Genomic DNA, 19,914 nt, shown 5'->3' with positions numbered 1-19,914 from the left:
TAAGAACACTTAACATAAGATCTGCCTTAGAGCTTCCCTGGTGGCGCAGTGGTTGACAGTCCGCCTGCCGATGCAGGGGACATGGGTTCGTGCCCCGGTCCAGGTAGTTCCCACATGCCGCGGAGTGGCTGGGCCCGTGAGCCGTGGCCGCTGAGCCTGCGCGTCCGGAGCCTGTGCTCTGCAACGGGAGAGGCCACAACAGTGAGAGGCCCGCGTACGAAAAAAAAAAAAAAAAATCTGCCCTATTAGAAAAATGTGAGTATATGATACAGTATTGTTAGCTATAGGCACAGAACTTACTCATCTTGCATGAAATGTTAATTTGGTAAAACATGAACCTTGGAAATAACAATCTTTATACTTGTATACTCACAAATGCTCAGATCTGAAATGTACTTTTATTCCAGTGACATGTATTGTGACTGGTTTAGCAGATCAGATGCAGACCTGTAAATCTGAGTTTTGCCAAAGAAGTTTTCATAATGGAAATGGGAATTAGAAGAAGCTAATATTTGCATATATAACCTTGGTTATGAAAAGGTGACTTTGTTCTTTCAAGGCTCAGAGCTATATTTATGTCCAGCAACATCAACTTGTATTGAGCACTTGCTGCTTGTAGGCACTGTTCTAGCTGTTGGCAGTACAGCAATGAACAAAACAAAGCTTCTGCTCTTATGTAACATTCACGTGATGAGGAGTTTACAGCATTAGGTCGAGAGGGGTTAGCAAATGATGAGCCAGGTGTGGCACATTTCTTTGCTGCCTGTCTTTGCCAATGGTTTTGGATGGGATATGCTACAATAAGAATTAATTTCTGTGTCTGGCTTATTTCACTGTCACAATGTCCTCCAAGTCCATCTATGTTGTCACAAATGGCAAAATATCCTTCTTTTTTAAAAAGGCTGAATGTGAAAGGGAAAAACCTACAACCAAGATTACTCTACCCAGCAAGGACCTCATTCAGATTCAACGGACAAGCAAAAGCTAAGAGTATTCAGCACCACCAAACCAGCTTTACAATAAATGCTAAAGGAACTTCTCTAGGCAGGAAACACAAGAGAAGGAAAAGACCTACAATAACAAACCGAAAGAATTAAGAAAATGGTAATAAGAACATACATATCAATAATTCCCCTAAATGTAAACGGATGAAATGCTCCAACCAAAAGACACAGACTGGCTGAATGGATACAAAAGCAATACCCATATATATGCTGTCTACAAGAGACCCACTTCAGACCTAGGGACACATACAGACTGAAAGTTGAGGGGATGGAAAAAGATATTCCAAGCAAATGGAAATCAAAAGAAAGCTGGAGGGCTTCCCTGGTGGCGCAGTGGTTGAGAGTCTGCCTGCCGATGCAGGGGACACGGGTTCGTGCCCCGGTCTGGGAAGATCCCACACGCTGTGGAGTGGCTGGGCCCGTGAGCCATGGCCGCTGAGCCTGCGCGTCCGGAGCCTGTGCTCCGCAACGGGAGAGGCCACAACAGTGAGAGGCCCGTGTACCACAAAAAAAAAAAAAAAAAGAAAGCTGGAGTAGCAATTCTCATATCAGATAAAATAGACTTTAAAATAAAGACTACTGCAAGAGACAAAGAAGGACAATACACAATGATCAAGGGATCAATCCAAGAAGAAGACATAAAAATTGTAGATATTTCTGCACCCAACATAGGAGCACCTCAAAACATAAGGCAAATACTAACAGCCATAAAAGGGGAAATCGAGAGTAACACAACCACAGTAGGGGACTTTAACACTCCACTATCACCAAAGGACAGATAAACCAAAATGAAAATAAATAAGGAAACACAAGCTTTAAATGACCCATTAAACAAGATGGACTTAACTGATATTTATAGGACATTCCATCCAAAAGCAACAGACAACACTTTCTTCTCAAGTGCTCATGGAACACCCTCCAGGATAGATCATATCTTGGGGCACAAATCAAGCCTCGGTTAATTTAAGAAAAGTGAAATTGTATCAAGTATCTTTTCTGACCACAGCACTATGAGACTAGATATCAATTACAGGAAAAAAATCTGTAAAAAACACAAACACATGGAGGCTAAACAATACACTACTAAATAACCAAGAGATCACTGAGGAAATCAAAAAATACCTAGAAGCTAATGACAATGAAAACACGACGACCCAAAACCTTTGGGATTCAGCAAAAGCAGTTCTGAGAGGGAAGTTTACAGCAATACAATCCTACCACAAGAAACAAGAAACATCTCAAATAAACAACCTAACCTCACACCTAAAGCAATTAGAGAAAAAAGAACAAAAAACCCCCAAAGTTAGCAGAAAAGCTGGTTCTTTGAGAAGATAAATGAAATTGACAAACCATTAGTCACACTCATCAAGAAAACAAGGGAGAAGACTCAAATCAATAGAATTAGAAATGAAAAAGGAGAAGTAACAACTGACACTGCAGAAATGCAAAGCATCATGAGAGATTACTACAAGCAACTCTATGCCAATAAAATGGACAACCTGGAAGAAACGGACAATTTCTTAAAAAAGCACAACCTCCCGAGACTGAACCAGGAAGAAACAGAAAATATAAACAGACCAATCACAGGCACTGAAATTGAGACTGTGATTAAAAATCTTTCAACAAACAAAAGCCCAGTACCAGATGGCTTCACAGGCGAATTCTATCAAACATTTAGAGAAGAGCTAACACCCAGCCTTCTCAAACTCTTCCAAAATAGAGCAAAGGGAGGAACACTCCCAAACTCATTCTACAAGACCACCATCACCCTGATACCAAAACCACACAAGGATGTCACAAAGAAAGAAGACTACAGGCCAGTATCACTGATGAACATAGATGCAAAAATCCTCAACCAAATACTAGCAAACACAATCCAACAGCACATTAAAAGGATCATACACGATGACCAAGTGGGGTTTATCCCAGGAATGCAAGGATTCTTCAATATATGGAAATCAATCTATGTGATACACCATATTAACAAACTGAAGGATAAAAACCATATGATCATCTCAATAGATGCAGAAAAAGCTTTCCACAAAATTCAACACCCATTTATGATAAAAAAAAAAATGGAGACGCAAAAGACCTCGAATAGCCAAAGCAATCTTGAGAACGAAAGAAGGAACTGGAGGAATCAGGCTCCCAGACTTCAGACTATACTACAAAGCTACAGTTATCAAAACGGTATGGTACTGGCACAAAAACAGAAAGATAGATCAATGGAACAGGATAGAAAGCCCAGAGATAAACCCATGCACATATGGTCACCTTATCTTTGATAAAGAAGGCAAGAATGTACAGTGGAGAAAGGACAGCCTCTTCAATAAGTGGTGCTGGGAAAACTGGACAGCTACATGTAAAAGTATGAAGTTAGATCACTCCCTAACACCATACACAAAAATAAGCTCAAAATGGATTAAAGACCTAAATGTAAGGCCAGAAACTATCAAACTCTTAGAGGAAAACATAGGCAGAACACTCTATGACATAAATCACAGCAAGATTCTTTCTGACCCACCTCCTAGAGTAATGGAAATAAAAACAAGAGTAAACAAATGGGACCTAATGAAACTTAAAAGCTTTTGCGCAGCAAAGGAAACCATAAAGAAGACCAAAAGACAACCCTCAGAATGGGAGAAAATATTTGCAAATGAAGCAACTGACAAAGGATTGATCTCCAAAATTTATAAGCAGCTCATGCAGCTTAATAACAAAAAAACAAACAACCCAATCCAAAAATGGGCAGAAGACCTAAATAGACATTTCTCCAAAGAAGACATACAGAGTGCCAACAAACACATGAGAGAATGCTCAACATCACTAATCATGAGAGAAATGCAAATCAAAACTACAATGAGATATCATCTCACACCAGTCAGAATGGCTATCATCAAAAAATCTAGAAACAATAAATGCTGGAGAGGGTGTGGAGAAAAGGGAACCCTCTTACACTGTTGGTGGGAATGTAAATTGATACAGCCACTGTGGAGAACAGTATGGAGGTTCCTTAAAAAGCTACAAATAGAACTACCATATGACCCAGCAATCCCACTACTGGGCATATACCCTGAGAAAACCATAATTCAAAAAGAGTCATGTACCAAAATGTTCATTGCAGCTCTATTTACAATAGCCCAGAGATGGAAACAACCTAAGTGTCCATCATCGGATGAATGGATAAAGAAGATGTGGCACATATATACAATGGAATATTACTCAGCCATAAAAAGAGACGAAATTGAGCTATTTGTAATGAGGTGGATAGACCTAGAGTCTGTCATACAGAGTGAAGTAAGTCAGAAAGAGAGAGACAAATACCGTATGCTAACACATATATATGGAATTTAAAAAAAAAAATGTCATGAAAAACCTAGGGGTGAAACAGGAATAAAGACACAGACTTACTAGAGAATGGACTTGAGGCTATGGGGAGGGGGAAGTGTAAACGGTGACAAAGCGATAAAGAGGCATGGACATATATACACTACCAAATGTAAGGTAGATAGCTAGTGGGAAACAGCCGCATAGCACAGGGAGATCAGCTCGGTGCTTTGTGACCGCCTGGAGGGGTGGGATAGGGAGGGTGGGAGGGAGGGAGACGCAAGCGGGAAGAGATATGGGAATATATGTATATATATAACTGATTCATTTTGTTGTGAAGCTGAAACTAACATACCATTGTAAAGCAATTATACTCCAATAAAGATGTTAAAAAAAAAAAAAAAAAAAAAAAAAAAAACCTCCAGAAAGCAGGCATAGAGGGAACTTACCTCAACATAATACAGGCCATATATGACAAACCCACAGCCAACATTGTTTTCTATGGTGAAAAACTGAACCCATTTTCACTAAGATCAGGAACAAGACAAGGTTGCCCACTCTCACCACTATTACTCAACATAGTTTTGGAAGTTTTAGCCACAGCAGTCACAGAAGAAAAACAAATAAAAGGAATCCAAATCAGAAAAGAAGAAGTAAAGCTGTCACTGTTAGCAGGTGACATGACACTATACATAGAGAATCCAAAAGACTCTACCAGAAAACTACTAGGGCGAAGCAATGAATTTGTTAAAGTTGCAGGATACAAAATTAGTGCACAGAAATCTCTTGCATTCCTATATACTAATGATGAAAAATCTGAACGAGAAATTAAGGAAACACTCCCATTTACCACTGCAACAAAAAGAAAAAAATACCTAGGAATAAACCTACGTAAAGAGACAAAAAACCTGTATGCAGAAAACTATAAGACACTGATGAAAGAAATTAAGGATGGTACAAACAGATGGAGAGATATACCATGTTCTTGGATTGGAAGAATCAGTGTTGTGAAAATGACTACACGACCCAAAGCAATCTACACATTCAATTCAATCCCTATCAAATTACCAATGGCATTTTTCACAGAACTGGAACAAAAAATTTCACAATTTGTATGGAAGACCCCGAATAGCCAAAGCAATCTTTAGAAAGAAAAATGGAGCTGGAAGAATAAGGCTCCCTGAATTCAGACTATACTACAAAGCTACAGCAATCAAGACAGTATGGTACTGGCACAGAAACAGAAATATTGATCAATGGAACAGGATAGAAAGCCCAGAGATAAACCCATGCACATATGGTCACCTTATTTTTGATAAAGGAGGCAAGAATATACAATGGAGAAAAGACAGCCTCTTCAATAAGTGGTGCTGGGAAAACTGGACAGCTACATGTAAAAGAATGAAACTAGAACACTCCCTAACACCATACATAAAAATAAACTCAAAATGGATTAAACACCTAACTGTAAGGCCAGACAGCATAAAAATCTTAGAGGAAAACATAGGTAGAACTCTCTATGACATAAATCACAGCAAGATCCTTTTTGACCCACCTCCTAGAGAAATGGAAATAAAAATAAACAAATGGGGGCATCCCTGGTGGCGCAGTGGTTGAGAGTCCGCCTGCCGATGCAGGGGACACGGGTTCGTGCCCCGGTCCGGGAAGATCCCACATGCTGCAGAGTGGCTAGGCCCGTGAGCCATGGCCGCTGAGCCTGTGCGTCCGGAGCCTCTGCTCCGCAACGGGAGAGACCACAACAGTGAGAGGCCCACGTACCGCAAAATAAATACACAAATAAATAAACAAATGGGACCTAATGAAATTTAAAAGCTTTTGCACAGCAAAGGAAACCATAAACAAGACGAAAAGACAACCCTCAGAATGGGAGAAATTATTTGCAAATGAATCAACGGACATAGGGTTAATCTCCAAAATATATAAACAGCTCATGCAGCTCAATATCAAAGAAAGAAACAACCCAATCCAAAAATGGGCAGAAGACCTAAAGAGACATTTCTCCAAAGAAGATATACAGATTGCCAACAAACACACGAAAGGATGCTCAACATCACTAATCATTAGAGAAATGCAAATCAAAACTACAGTGATTACCACCTCACACCAGTCAGAATGGCCATCATCAAAAAAATCTACAAACAATAAATGCTGGAGAGGGTGTGGAGAAAAGGGAACCCTCTTGCACTGTTGGTGGGAATGTAAACTGATACAGCTATTATGTAGAACGGTATGGAGGTTCCTTTAAAAACTAAAAATAGAACTACCATATAACCCAGCAATCCCACTACTGGGCATATACCCTGAGAAAACCATAATTCAAAAAGAGTCATGTACCACAATGTTCAGTGCAGCACTATTTACAATAGCCAGGACATGGAAGCAACCTAAATGTCCAACGACAGATGAATGGATAAAGAAGATGGATGTGGCACATATATACAATGGAATATTACTCAGCCATAAAAAGAAACGAAATTGAGTTATTTGTAGTGAGGTGAATGGACCTAGAGTCTGTCATACAGAGTAAAGTAAGTCAGAAGAGAAAAACAAATACCGTATGCTAACACATATATACGGAATCTAAAAAAGAAAAAAATGGTTCTGAAGAACCCAGGGGCAGGACAGGAATAAAGACACTGACATAGAGAATGAACTTGAGGACCCGGGGAGGGGGAAGGGTAAGCTAGGACAAAGTGAGAGAGTGGCATGGACTTATATACACTACCAAATATAAAACCGATGGCTAGTGGGAAGCAGCCGCATAGCACAGGGAGGTCAGCTCACTGCTCTGTGACCACCTAGAGGGGTGGGATAGGGAGGGTGGGAGGGAGACCCAAGAGGGAGGAGATATAGGGATATATGTATATGTATAGCTGATTCACTTTGTTATAAAGCAGAAACTAACACACCATTGTAAAGCAATTATACTCCAATAAAGATGTAAAAAAAAAAAAGAAACATAGGAGAAGAAAAAAAAAGCCATCGGGGTCTACAGAGAATTAGGAAATTGGTAGAGGTGTGAAATTGTCTTTCAACAGGTAGACTCACCCACACATATCCTAAAAAGTCCCATATTTCTCTAAAATGAGTATTCAGAAAAAGGGTTGGATATGAGGGTGGGGTATGAGTTTAATGGTCATTATGTTGATCTGGCTTGTTAAATTCCTTGAGTATAAAGAACATTCAGAACATGTTGGGTTTCAGAACTGTGCTCCAGAACACAGAAGCATCTGTTATTCATATCTACTCACGGATCTGAACTTGATGTATATGACACTTTCCAAGTTGCTAGGTTTGCCTGAATTGAGTACACATCAAAGACTCATGCTGCACCTGTAAAACATGCATTAATATTAATGTTCATTAGCTTGGATCCTTTATTTCCAGCATCATATCAACCATGACTAAAGACTGTTCAAGGGCTATTCCTCTCTGTTTCATATGACGATATAACCACGTTCAAGGCCAGCCCTAGGCTAAAACGTGAAGGAAGCAGATGCTATGTAACTGGGAGATCACATGATTGAATATTTAGGAAAATAAAGCAGAAAAAAATGCCAGTGATGCCAGCTTCTTAACAATAAGAGTAGTCATCCCACCTTTCCACAATCCACACCCCACCCCAACCAAGAAAGTTTCAGCTAGAATTTTTCAAGTTAAAATGTATTGCTGACTTGCTTATTTTCCTTTGGGTAAAAAGGGGGGATATATTAAAGGCACATTTTGAAATGGCAGTGATAAAATTGTTTCTTTTTACATTTTCTTAATATGTATACCCTTTATTCTCTAAATGCCAATAACTAACACATGATAATTTCCATTTAGTTCAGCTTAGCATTGCTCCTGTGTAAACGGTATAGAAAAATGGTAAGGCTAACCATTTAGGTTTATTCACATTAAGGCCAGGACCCCAGCACAAATTAAATTCTCATTAAAATTCAAACCATGAACAAAAGAGCAATTTAAATATTGAACAATGTGGGTCTCAAACCATGTATCCCATATTCAGTTCAGTCCACTAATGTGGTTAATGATCTAGACACAGGACCACTGGGAATGCATATTGACCAGTTTGGGACGCAGGGGAAGGACAGTAGATACTGCAGTGACCAGTGGTCCAGAGGGTTGAGATTGTTAAGGCAGTTTTATCAAGTACCCAGAAACAATACACTCATGAGAAACATTATGACAGGCACTTCCAGCTGTCCCCCTTCTCTCTCACAATAAGAGAACCCCTGATTTTAAGCTAGACTCTTAGCCTCCCCAGTTTAAAACATTTTCCATGCTACTCTGTAACTGGTGTGGTTCTGTGTGTCTATGTTCTGGTCAAAGGAAGATGAGCAAAAGTAAAGTTTACATTTTTGGGTCATGTCCTTAATGGCAAGAATGTGGCCCTCTACTCCCATTTTATACCCTTCTTGCTGCCTGGAATTCAGATGCTAGGAGAGTCATCTTGGATAATGTGGATGAAGTCAACATTCTAAGAATGACAGAGCAAAAAGATGGAGGGTGCCTGGGCTCTAGATGACGTCTCAGTACAGCAGCATCATAACTGCTGAGATTTTACTTTGATAAATAAATTAACCTCTATCTTGTTTAAGGCATTGTTCATTTTCATCTCTGCTAGAGCAGAGATTTTATACTATTATAGATACATGGCAAGTAATTTCTTACTAATAAAATTTTAAGGATGGATGATTGTGAGTTATTTATTTTGTTTTACATTAGAGTAGTTGTCCTATTATAATACTACTCACACTAACTTCTATTCCAAAATGTTTTATAGAGCAGGAGAAAAGAAGTATAATTATATGGAGCATGTCACAAATTGTGAGAAGTCCACAGAGTGTACCCATATGATGTGTCCAACATGTGAATGCCATCTGTTATGTGTACTACAGGTTGAAAACTGCTAGACTGGAACAAGAAGCTAAGAAAACCATGGCTGTAGGTTTAATACCCATGTGGATTACTTGTCTTATACTCAGATTGTACTCCTTACCTCACTGACTGATTTGACTAATTCATATCATAAGGCAAAACCAGCAAGAAAGCTGGATGCAAAATAACCTCCACTCATGGACGAATCATATAGGGCACAAGCCCTACTACTAGGAGGGCAGCTTAATGACAGCCAAAGGGGCACAACTGAGGTAATAATGAGCTAAACAATAAAAAGCATGTTTTGCTTATAAAAATGTCAAGAAATAAAAATAAATATATAAGACTTATATTGACCAGAACATGAATAAACAAGCACTCTCCTACACTATTAGTAGAGTGTATATGTTTAATCCAAAGGAAAAATCAGACAAGTGCACAAAGATGTAATGTACTAAGTTGTTCATCATAATGCTATTTATAACAGTGAAAATTGGCTACAACTTACAAGTCCAACAACAGAGAACTGGCTAAGTAAATTTAGTGCATGCCTGTGATGGAATAATTTGCAGCCATTAGAATTGAATTATAGAAGATTATTTAATTACATTAAATTAACAGTGCAGGTTTAAAAATACACACAGTATGATATGGATTTTGTAAAACACACACACACACACACACACTATATAGATATAATTTACATGTGTGTTTAAAACATTTAAAATGTTAAAATTCAGGACTTCCCTGGCGGTCGGGTGGTTAAGACTTCGCCTCCCAATGCAGGGGGTGCGGGTTCGATCCCTGGTCACGGAGCTAAGATCCCACATGACTCGTGGCCAAAAAACCAAAATATAAAACAGGAGCAATATTGTATCAAATTCAATAAAGACTTTAAAAATGGTCCACATCAAAAAAAAAGTCCAAAAAAAGAGTAATAAAATAAAATGTTAAAATTCTAATGCTGGACTTCCCTGGTGGCACAGTGGTTAAGAATCCGCCTGCCAATGCAGGGGACATGGGTTCGAGCCCTGGCCCTGGAAGATCCCACATGCCGTGGAGCAACTAAGCCCGTGCACCACAACTACTGAGCCCACATGCCACAACTACGGAAGCCCGCGCACCTAGAGTTCATGCTCCACAACAAGAGAAGCCACTGCAATGAGAAGCCCGTGCATCAAGACAAAGAGTAGCCCCCACTCGCCGCAACTAGAGAAAGCCTGTACATAGCAACGAAGACCCAACACAGCCATTAATTAATTAATTTAATTAAAATTCTAATGTTATCTCAGGGAAGGAGGTTATGAGTAATTTTTATTTTCTTCATTGTGCTTTTGTTTGTTTTTTCAGAGTCTTCAGTGAAAATATATGTTAATTTTACAATCATATAAATAAATGTAATTTTAAAAGGCAGGATGAGAAGAAAGGAGGGAGGGAGCAAGGGAGAGGAAGAGTGAATGCAGACTCTTGTATACAACAGATCTGAATCCGCATCCAGACTCCACCTCATAGCTCTTTGACACTGAACAAACTAACAACTTCTTTAAACCTAAGTTCCCTCATCTGTAAAAACAGGACCAATAATTACGTGAAAAGGCAATTATGAAGGTTTAATATCATCATATATGAGTATTTTCCAAATTTCTGAAGAACATTAATCATTTTAAATGCTCAAATAAAATATTTCCTTGAGAAATTCAAAATGCATATTTGGATATTAAAGATTCTACCAAGCCTCCCTTAAACAAACCAGCTTAACTTCATTTAATCTAGCCCTCCCTGAACTTACCTGACCATGGAAATATATTTTACAGAATATCTATGAACCTACTTAATTCTGCCCAACACACATCTTGGGAAATGCTGACAGGTTAGTGGACACGCTCCAGTACCCAGCACTCAATGGCTGCTTGGGTAGTTTTTGTCCTTTTTTCACCTATAAAGGACTGAGAATGGATTCTTATGATTACAGAAATAGTGAACTACACTGAGTAGAAGACAGCTCATAATTAAGAACCTAAAAGAATAATGAACTTAAAAAGGAGAAGTTGGACTGGAAATAACACTGACAAATGCCGCAACGTGTTATCTCCCAACACAGGAATGAGGTATTTAATGCTGAAAGGAAAAAAGGAAGATGATGTCATTCCGTTAACATAAAATCATGATTTCTGTTGCTCATACTAAATGTAATGTGTTATCAAAAAATGAAGTATACGTGGGAGTAATATATTGATTAATCCTAATACATGCCAAGATCCTCACAGATAAAAGCAAGCCAATTTCAATTTATGATTTCATAATGCATTAACATTGTCTAGGGGTCTTTCCAACAGGAGATAGCAAGGTCCACCTTCAATAAAATTAATCGTTTTACTTACAAGTTGAATAATCAGACCCTACAGATATTCTTTAGGGGTCAGCATGAAAACTTCCCAGAAGAAATTAAATAATACATGATAAAACCAACATGTTTCATGGACAACACCATAAAATTCAAAAAGCATTTTACGTTTTCACCATCATTATCTTTAACTTAGTACAGCTAATGTAATGAATGAATAATTGGATACGGTAAAAAATGCTTTGCGTATGATTCATAAATGGTGGAGGTAGATGAATTAAATACTCTCTCAAAACCTCCTATAATCCTGTCCCTGTATTCCTCATCTTCAATATACTGTTGACATTAGAAAAAAGTTACCATATGCCAACTGGTATTGAGCAAGTGGTGGATGAAGGGGAAATCTCTCAGAATTTGTAAAGACAGTAGCTTCCAGCAGATTCGCATCCCAAAGTCAAATCACCTGGGTGGGCCAAAAACAACTTCAAGCAGGGTTGTTTTTTTTTTTTTTAACATCTTTATTAGAGTATAATTGCTTTACAACAGTGTGTTAGTTTCTGCTTTATGACAAAGTGAATCAGCTATACATATACATATATCCCCACATCTCTTCCCTCTTGCATCTCCCTCCCTCCCACCCTCCCTATTCCACCCCTCTAGGTGGTCACAAAGCACCAAGCTGATCTCCCTGTGCTATGCGACTGCTTCCCACTAGCTATCTGTTTTACATTTGGTAGTGTATATAAGTAAGTCAGAAAGGGTTGTTATTTTATATCTGCAGTTCTGAGCCGTGGATGCTCATTGAAATCACCTGAGTAGCTTTAAAAACTGATGCCTGGATTCGACTTCTGCAGATTCTGATTTAAATGGTCTATATAGTTCAGCTTGGACATCAGGATTTTTTAAAGTTCATCAGACAATTCTATATATAGCCAAGTTGAAGAACCACTGTTAGTGATCCTAAAGCATATGTAAATGCAAATACTATTTGGAGGAAGGCACATCATTCCCAGGTTGCAAAGAAGTCCCACACCGTTTTCAAGAACAATGACCATTACACAGACAAAAATAAGAAAGCCCCAAGAAAACGAGATACCATAATTAAGATTAAGAAAAAATAAGAGACTGTAGAAACAGACCCTCGAAGACTTTGAATATAGGAATGAATTGTTAAGACACAGATCTAAAACAACTATTCCTACTAAGCTTAATGAAATAAAACACAAGCCTGAAAGTAACTTTACTGGAAACCACAAAAAGTTTCCAGGGAGATTTGAAAATGTAGCCAAAGAACTTATAGAAATGGACATATATACACTACCAAACGTAAAATAGCTAGCTAGTGGGAAGCAGCCGCATAGCACAGGGAGATCAGCTCGGTGCTTTGTGACCACCTAGAGGGGTGGGATAGGGAGGGTGGGAAGGAGGGAGACGCAAGAGGGAAGAGATATGGGAACATATGTATATGTATAACTGATTCACTTTGTTATAAAGCAGAAACTAACACACCATTGTAAAGCAATTATACTCCAATAAAGATGTTAAAAAAAACAATTAAAATCTAAAATTTAAAACTCAATGGATTAGTTTAACAGCAGATTACATATAGCAAAAGGGAGCGTTGGTAAAATGAAATACAGGTCAGAAGAATCCAAAATGCAGCACAGGAATATAAAAGTATAGAAAATTAATAAAAAGCATTTAAGAGACTCTATGTAGAGTGTAGAGTGAAAAGGTTTAACACATTTTTAATTAGAGTTCCAAGAAAGAAAAGAAAGGGTAAGAATTTGAAAAGTTAATGACTGAGAATTAATGAAAAACACAGATCTGCAGACGTAAGAAATCCAGTGAGTCCCAACCGGATATATAAAAGGACTTTTACCTTAGACACATAATAGTAAAACTGCAGAACACCTAAGACAAAGAGAAGATCTCAAAAGCAATGAGTGAAAAAAAAGAACAGACTGCATTCAGATGAATGACAGACTGAAAGCTGACTTCTTAACAAGAGCAATGGAAACCAGAGGAAGGTAAAATGATATATTCAGTATTCTAAAAGGAAATAACCACCAATTCTATGTTGAAAATTCTCAAGAGTGATTGTAAATTGAAGAAGTTTTAAGACAAACAAAAATGGAGAGAATTTGCCTCCAGCAGAATCTCACTAAAGAAAATTCTAGAGAATGCATTTCAGGCAGAAAAATTCCAGAAGGAAGAATTATGATGGAACAAAGAATATAGAGGCAAGGAAGAAGTGGAGCTGTCGGAAAATCTTTTAAAAATTACTTTAAAATATCAATAATAATAATGTTTTTGAGATTAAAATATAATTTTTACAAAACAAGAATAATTTATAACTGAAGAGAGAAATAATGAAATTAAGTGTTCTAAGACCCTTACAGTATCCAAGAGAAAAATAAAGGTACCTATGAATTTTAGACTTGACAAATTAAGTAAGTATTTTGTAATCTAAGGGCACCACTAAAAGAAAAAAATGTTTAATTTTTGAAACTGGTAGAAAAAATTAGAACGATTTAAAAAGTACTCAATCTGAAATAATGCAATAAAAGAGAGAAATACAAAGCACAAAATAGAATGATTAATTAAGACCAAAACCTATTATTAATTCCTTCAAATGTAAATCAATCCAATACTCCAGTTAAAAGACAAAGGTTCTTAGAAAAGATATATTTTAACTTTAAAAAACTACATTTTAATCAAAAAACTACATTTTGATCAAAAGTGACAATATCTAAAAACTAAGGCTAGAAAAATGTTAAAGTATAAGGACAGAAAAAAATATACCATGCAAACACTAATCAAAAGAAAGCTAGGATAGATAGCTATAGTACTGTCAGAAAATATGTAAGTCAAAAAGTATTACCAGAGATAAAGATAATCACTTTATATACATCAAAGGTAAAGTTTACCAGGAAGATAAAACCATTTAAAACTTGTACCTAATAATATAGCATCAAAATAATTAAAGCAAAAATTGAAAGAAAAAGGAGAAATACACAAAGTCATAAACATAGAGATTTTAGCACACGTCTCAGTAATTAATAAATAAATAGAATAAAAAATCAGAATGGATATGGAAAATTTGAACAACATGATGAACACACAAGTTCTAATGGATATTTATAAAATACAACAATAAAATATACTCAATGTAGAATTATTTTCAGAATATTCAATACTTATAAACAAAATGCTTGACCATGAAGCTGGCCTCAACAAATTTCAAAAGACCAAATAATACAGAGCATATTTTCTGACAACAACTAACACAGAAAAAAATTACAAAAAGAAAACTAGAAATACTCACATGTTTGGAAATTAAGAAACACAGTTCTAAATAACTCATTGGGCAAGAAGGAAATCATGATAAAAATTATAAAATATTTTGAACTGGAGAATAAAGAAATACCACATATTAACTGCAACTAAAGTGGAACTTAGAGAATATAGTCTCAAATGTATAAATTAGAAAAGAAGACAAACTAAAAATTAAAGAGCTAAAGCAGCCATCTCAAGAAATTAGAAAAAAGTGCAGCAAAATAATCCCCAACAAAGTAGAAGGAAGTACAAAAGATGAGAGAAGAAATTAATAAAATAAAAAAGAAACATATGAATCTTCCACTTCCAGTAACAGTGGGCTAGGTAATTTAGATCAATGCTTCCACTGAGGACAACTAAAAAAGATGGATAAAATATTATTTTAATTCTTCTTAAAAGTATTAGTGAACTAACAATTAAGTGGGATGGTAGAAATAAGATAATTTCAGACATGTAATTTCTAAAAACTATCTACTTTCTATGTATCCCTTCTCTGGAAGCCAATGGAAAACATGCTCTATTCACAGCTGTGCTCCATCAAAATGAGGAGTAAACCAATGTGAAGAACATTTTACACAGGGATTATCACATAAATACTGAATAGTGATATAACTAAAATTATAATATTGGAATGGTGGATAAAAGGACTTGTCCTTCTGTGTGTGCACAAGCATGTAGGTGTAGAGGGGATGGGATGGTAGTAAAAGAAACTAAATCCTCTTCTTCTCTAGTCAGAAACCAATGGTTCTGGCCAAAGCTAAAAATTCACAAAGTAGCAACGTAAGCATGTCATTTATTTATTTACTTGTTTGTTTATTTATTTATTTATCATTTTCCTTTTTTTTCATTGAATTAAAGATTCTTTGTCCATCAACAGAGCAATGGATAAAGAAGATGTGATTGTATATGTGTGTGTGTGTATACACACACACACACACACATAATGGAATATTAGTCGGCCGTAAAAAATAAAATAAAATAAATAATGCCATTTGCAGCAACATGGATGGACCTAGAGATTGTCATAGAGAGTGAAGTAAGTCATACACAAAAAGACAAATATCATATGATATTGCTTATATGTGGAATCTTAAAAAAGGGTACAAATGGGGCTTCCCTGGTGGCTCAGTGGTTGAGAATCTGCCTGCTAATGCAGGGGACACGGGTTCGAGCCCTGGTCTGGGAGGATCCCACATGCCGCGGAGCAACTAGGCCCGTGAGCCACAACTACTGAGCCTGTGCGTCTGGAGCCTGTGCTCCACAACAAGAGAGTCCGCGATAGTGAGAGGCCCGCGCAGCATGATGAAGAGTGGCCCCCGCTTGCGACAACTAGAGAAAGCCCTTGTACAGAAATGAAGATGCAACACAGCAAAAATAAATTAATTAATTAATAAACTCCTACCCCCAACATATTCTTTAAAAAAAAAACGCATACGCCCTTTAAAAAAAAAAAGGGTACAAATGAATTTATCTAGAAAACAGAAATAGAGTTACCGATGTAGAAAATAAACTTAGGTTACCAGTGGGTAAGGAGGGGGCGAATAAATTGGAAGACTGGGATTGACATATACACACTACTATAAATAAAATAGATAACAAATAAGGACCTACTGTATAGCATGGGGAACTCTACTCAATACTCTGTAATGACCTATAAGGGAAAAGAATCTAAAAAAAAGAGTGGATATATGTATATGTATAACTGATTCACTGTTGTACACCTGAAACTAACACAACATTGTAAATCAACTATACTCCAATAAAAATTTAAAATTAAAATAAATTTTAAAAATTAAAAATAAAAATTCAACAGAAAAAAGTAAATTCTATAGTGCTTCACAATTTTCAAAAGTTTCACACACATGATTTCATATAATCTCATAATAACCCTTTTTTTAACCCCTACCCCTCTATTGCCCCTCCCTCCTTCCCTCTCCCCACTGGTAACCACTAGCTTGTTCTATCTGTGAGTCTGCTTCTTTTTTGTATTCACTAGTCTGTTGTGGTTTTTAGGTTCCACATATAAGTGATATCATACAGCATCTATCTTTCTCTGTCTGACTTATTTTACTTAGCATGATGCCCTCCAAGTCCATCCATGTTGCTGCAAATGCCAAAAATTCATTCTTGTTATGGCTAAGTAGTATTCCATTGTGTGTGTGTGTGTATATATATATATATATATATATATATATATATATATATACACACCACCTCTTCTTTATCCATTCATCTGTCAGTTGACACTTAGGTTGTGTAAGCATGTTATTTAGATAACATGTAGGAAAGGGTGGGGAGGAATGAATAGGAAGAACGCGAAGGATTTTTTTTTTTTGGGTCGTGCCTCTCAGCTTGTAGGATCTTAGTTCCCTGGCCAGGGATGGAACTTGTACCCCCTGCAGTGGAAGCTCAGAGTCCTAACCATTGGACCACCAGGGAATTCCCCACAAAGGATTTTTAGAGCAGTGAAAATACTCTGTATGATACCATAATGACTCATGTCATTATATATTTATCCTAACCCATATAGTGTACAAAACGAAGAGTGAACCCTAAAGTAAACTATGGACTTTGACTGATGATCTGTCAATGTAGGTTCATCAATTATAACAAATGTACCACTCTGGTGGAGAATGTTGATAATGGGGGATAATGATACATAACAACGTGAGCATGTTATTTACATATGGACATAAATACCAATAGAATGAACTGAAAGAGTTAAGTGTTTGCTTCTAGGAAGTGAGAAATGGTGGTGGCTAGGTGGAACAAGCTATTTTTCAGAGCAAGCCTTGTAGAATTATTTGAATTATTAACAATGGATATGTATACATTTGACAAAAATAAAAACCAAATTAAACTTTGAAAAAGTAAATGAGAAGTGAAGAAGTGAGACAGTACCTGTAGACTGCTTTAGAGCACTTCGCTGTAAAGTAAAACAAAGGAATAATTTAGTACCTGAAGAAAGATGCAGAGCCAATATTGGGTTTTCTTTTTTGAGGGGCAGAGTGGTTCTTAAGATGGCTAGACCACAGCATATATGCTGGGCGAATGATCCAAATAAGACAAACAGAAATATATATTGCAGGAAAGAAAAAGCATAATTGAAGGAGCAAGGGCTTAAGAAGATAAGGGTGATAGGATCCAGAGTATCACTGGCAGAATTGCTTTTTTGTGTTTTGTTGTTGTTATTGTTTTGTTTTGTTTTATGGGGTTTTTTTAAGGTTCAGGTAATTTCCAGTTTATTAGTATTATCCTGGCAGAGTGGGAAAGTTTGCAACAGTTTGGCATAGCAAAACTGGTTGGTACTGAATCAGCCATTTAAAATATAATCATATTTATATTCCCACCAACAGTGCAGGAGGGTTCCCTTTTCTCCACACCCTCTCCAGCATTTATAGTTTGTAGATTTTTTGATGATGGCCATTCTGACCGGTGTGAGGTGGTACCTCATTGTAGTTTTGAATTGCATTTCTCTAACGATTAGTGATGCTGAGCATTCTTTCATGTGTTTGTTGGTGACCTGTATACCTTTGCAGAAATGTCTATTTAGGTCTTCTGCCCATTTTTGGATTGGGTTGTTTGTTTTTTTGATATTGAGCTGCTTGATAATGGAGGCAAGGATATACAATGGAGAAAAGACAGTCTCTTCAATAAGTGGTGCTGGGAAACTGGACAGCTACATGTAAAAGAATGAAATTAGAACACTCCCTAACACCATACACAAAAATAAACTCAAAATGGATTACACGTGTATCTTTTGACCTTAATTTTATCAACTGCTCATTTTTATGCTCATGTATCAGTTGCCATGTGTAAAGCAGTGACAAGCTTTAATTCTCTTTATTTCATAGCTTAGTGGCCTCCATTCTTCCCTTAAAAATAGATAAAAATATTTTGAGTGTGTGAACTTTACAAGTACATCTAAATTTTGCCAAGTTCCAAATAATGGCAGTGTAACTGTAAGTACACTCTCTTTTTAGCTCGTCATCATTTTATAATGAAGAGTTTTCTCTAAATCAGTGATTTTTTTGACCTGCAAATTAAGACTCATTGGTGAACTGTAAAATTGATTGAGCATATCAAAAGCAGCATTTTAAAAGAAATAAACCCGAACAGAAAACTAGAAAATATTAGAGTACACTTAAGAGTAAGAATTGTTTCTTAAAATCTATTTCCATGTATATAGCTATTTACATATATAATGTATATTTATTTCCATATATACCATGTCTACATACACATACATGAACATATATGTTTGATTGTACTAAATTATAATGTAAAATTATTTTTTTAATTGTAGGTTGTCATCAAAAAGTTTCAAAGCCACCAGTGTAAATAATGTCTCAGGTCCCTTAAAGTTTTGAAGCCACATAGCAAAATATACATATAATATTTCTTTTTTTTTTACATCTTTATTGGCGTATAATTGCTTTACAATGGTGCGTTCGTTTCTGCTTTATAACAAAGTGAATCAGTTATACATATACATATGTTCCCATATCTCTTCCCTCTTTACATATAATATTTCCACTTCCTACCCTAAAATATCCCAAGGACCCTTCATACCTTGAGAGAGCAAGTGTATTAATGTCAGCTCTGCTGTAAAACAGTCAGTCTCAAATATCTCAAGATTACAACAACAAGCATTTATTCCTTGCTCATATCATGTTGCACTTGCAGGTGTGCTGCTGCAATTCCATATGTGATTTCATTCCGGGGTCCAGACTCCAGGAGACGCCCCTACTTGGGACATACCCATTTTAATGGCAAAGAGAACAAGCAAGAGAGATGATGGACGTGCGTGATGCTCAGATGTGGCACACATCACGTCTACTCACATGCCATTGGCTAAATTACATCACATGTCCAAGCCTAAAGTCAGTGTAGTAGTATTATAAACTCTGCCTTCAAGATGGCACAGCAGGGCTTCCCTGGTGGCGCAGTGGTTGAGAGTCTGCCTGCCGATGCAGGGGACACGGGTTCGTGCCCCGG

General features: G+C 36.9%; 1 long non-coding RNA gene across 1 annotated transcript in view; it reads right to left on the bottom strand.

Moving 5' to 3' along the window:
- LOC113614862 (uncharacterized) overlaps positions 1–19,914 on the bottom strand; it is a 123,897-nt gene that overhangs the window by 58,300 nt on the left and 45,683 nt on the right. Inside the window, exon 2 of the long non-coding RNA XR_003430750.1 lies at positions 7,604–7,685. This is a non-coding gene — a long non-coding RNA (uncharacterized LOC113614862). The remainder of the gene's footprint in view (positions 1–7,603; positions 7,686–19,914) is intronic.

This window comes from Aethalodelphis obliquidens, unplaced genomic scaffold, assembly GCF_003676395.1.
Source record: "Aethalodelphis obliquidens isolate GAN/ISIS:26980383/991018 unplaced genomic scaffold, ASM367639v1 scaffold107, whole genome shotgun sequence".
Taxonomy (NCBI): domain Eukaryota; kingdom Metazoa; phylum Chordata; class Mammalia; order Artiodactyla; family Delphinidae; genus Aethalodelphis; species Aethalodelphis obliquidens.
Note: the sequence above shows the minus strand (reverse complement) of the source record. Positions and strands in the feature narration are given on the sequence as shown.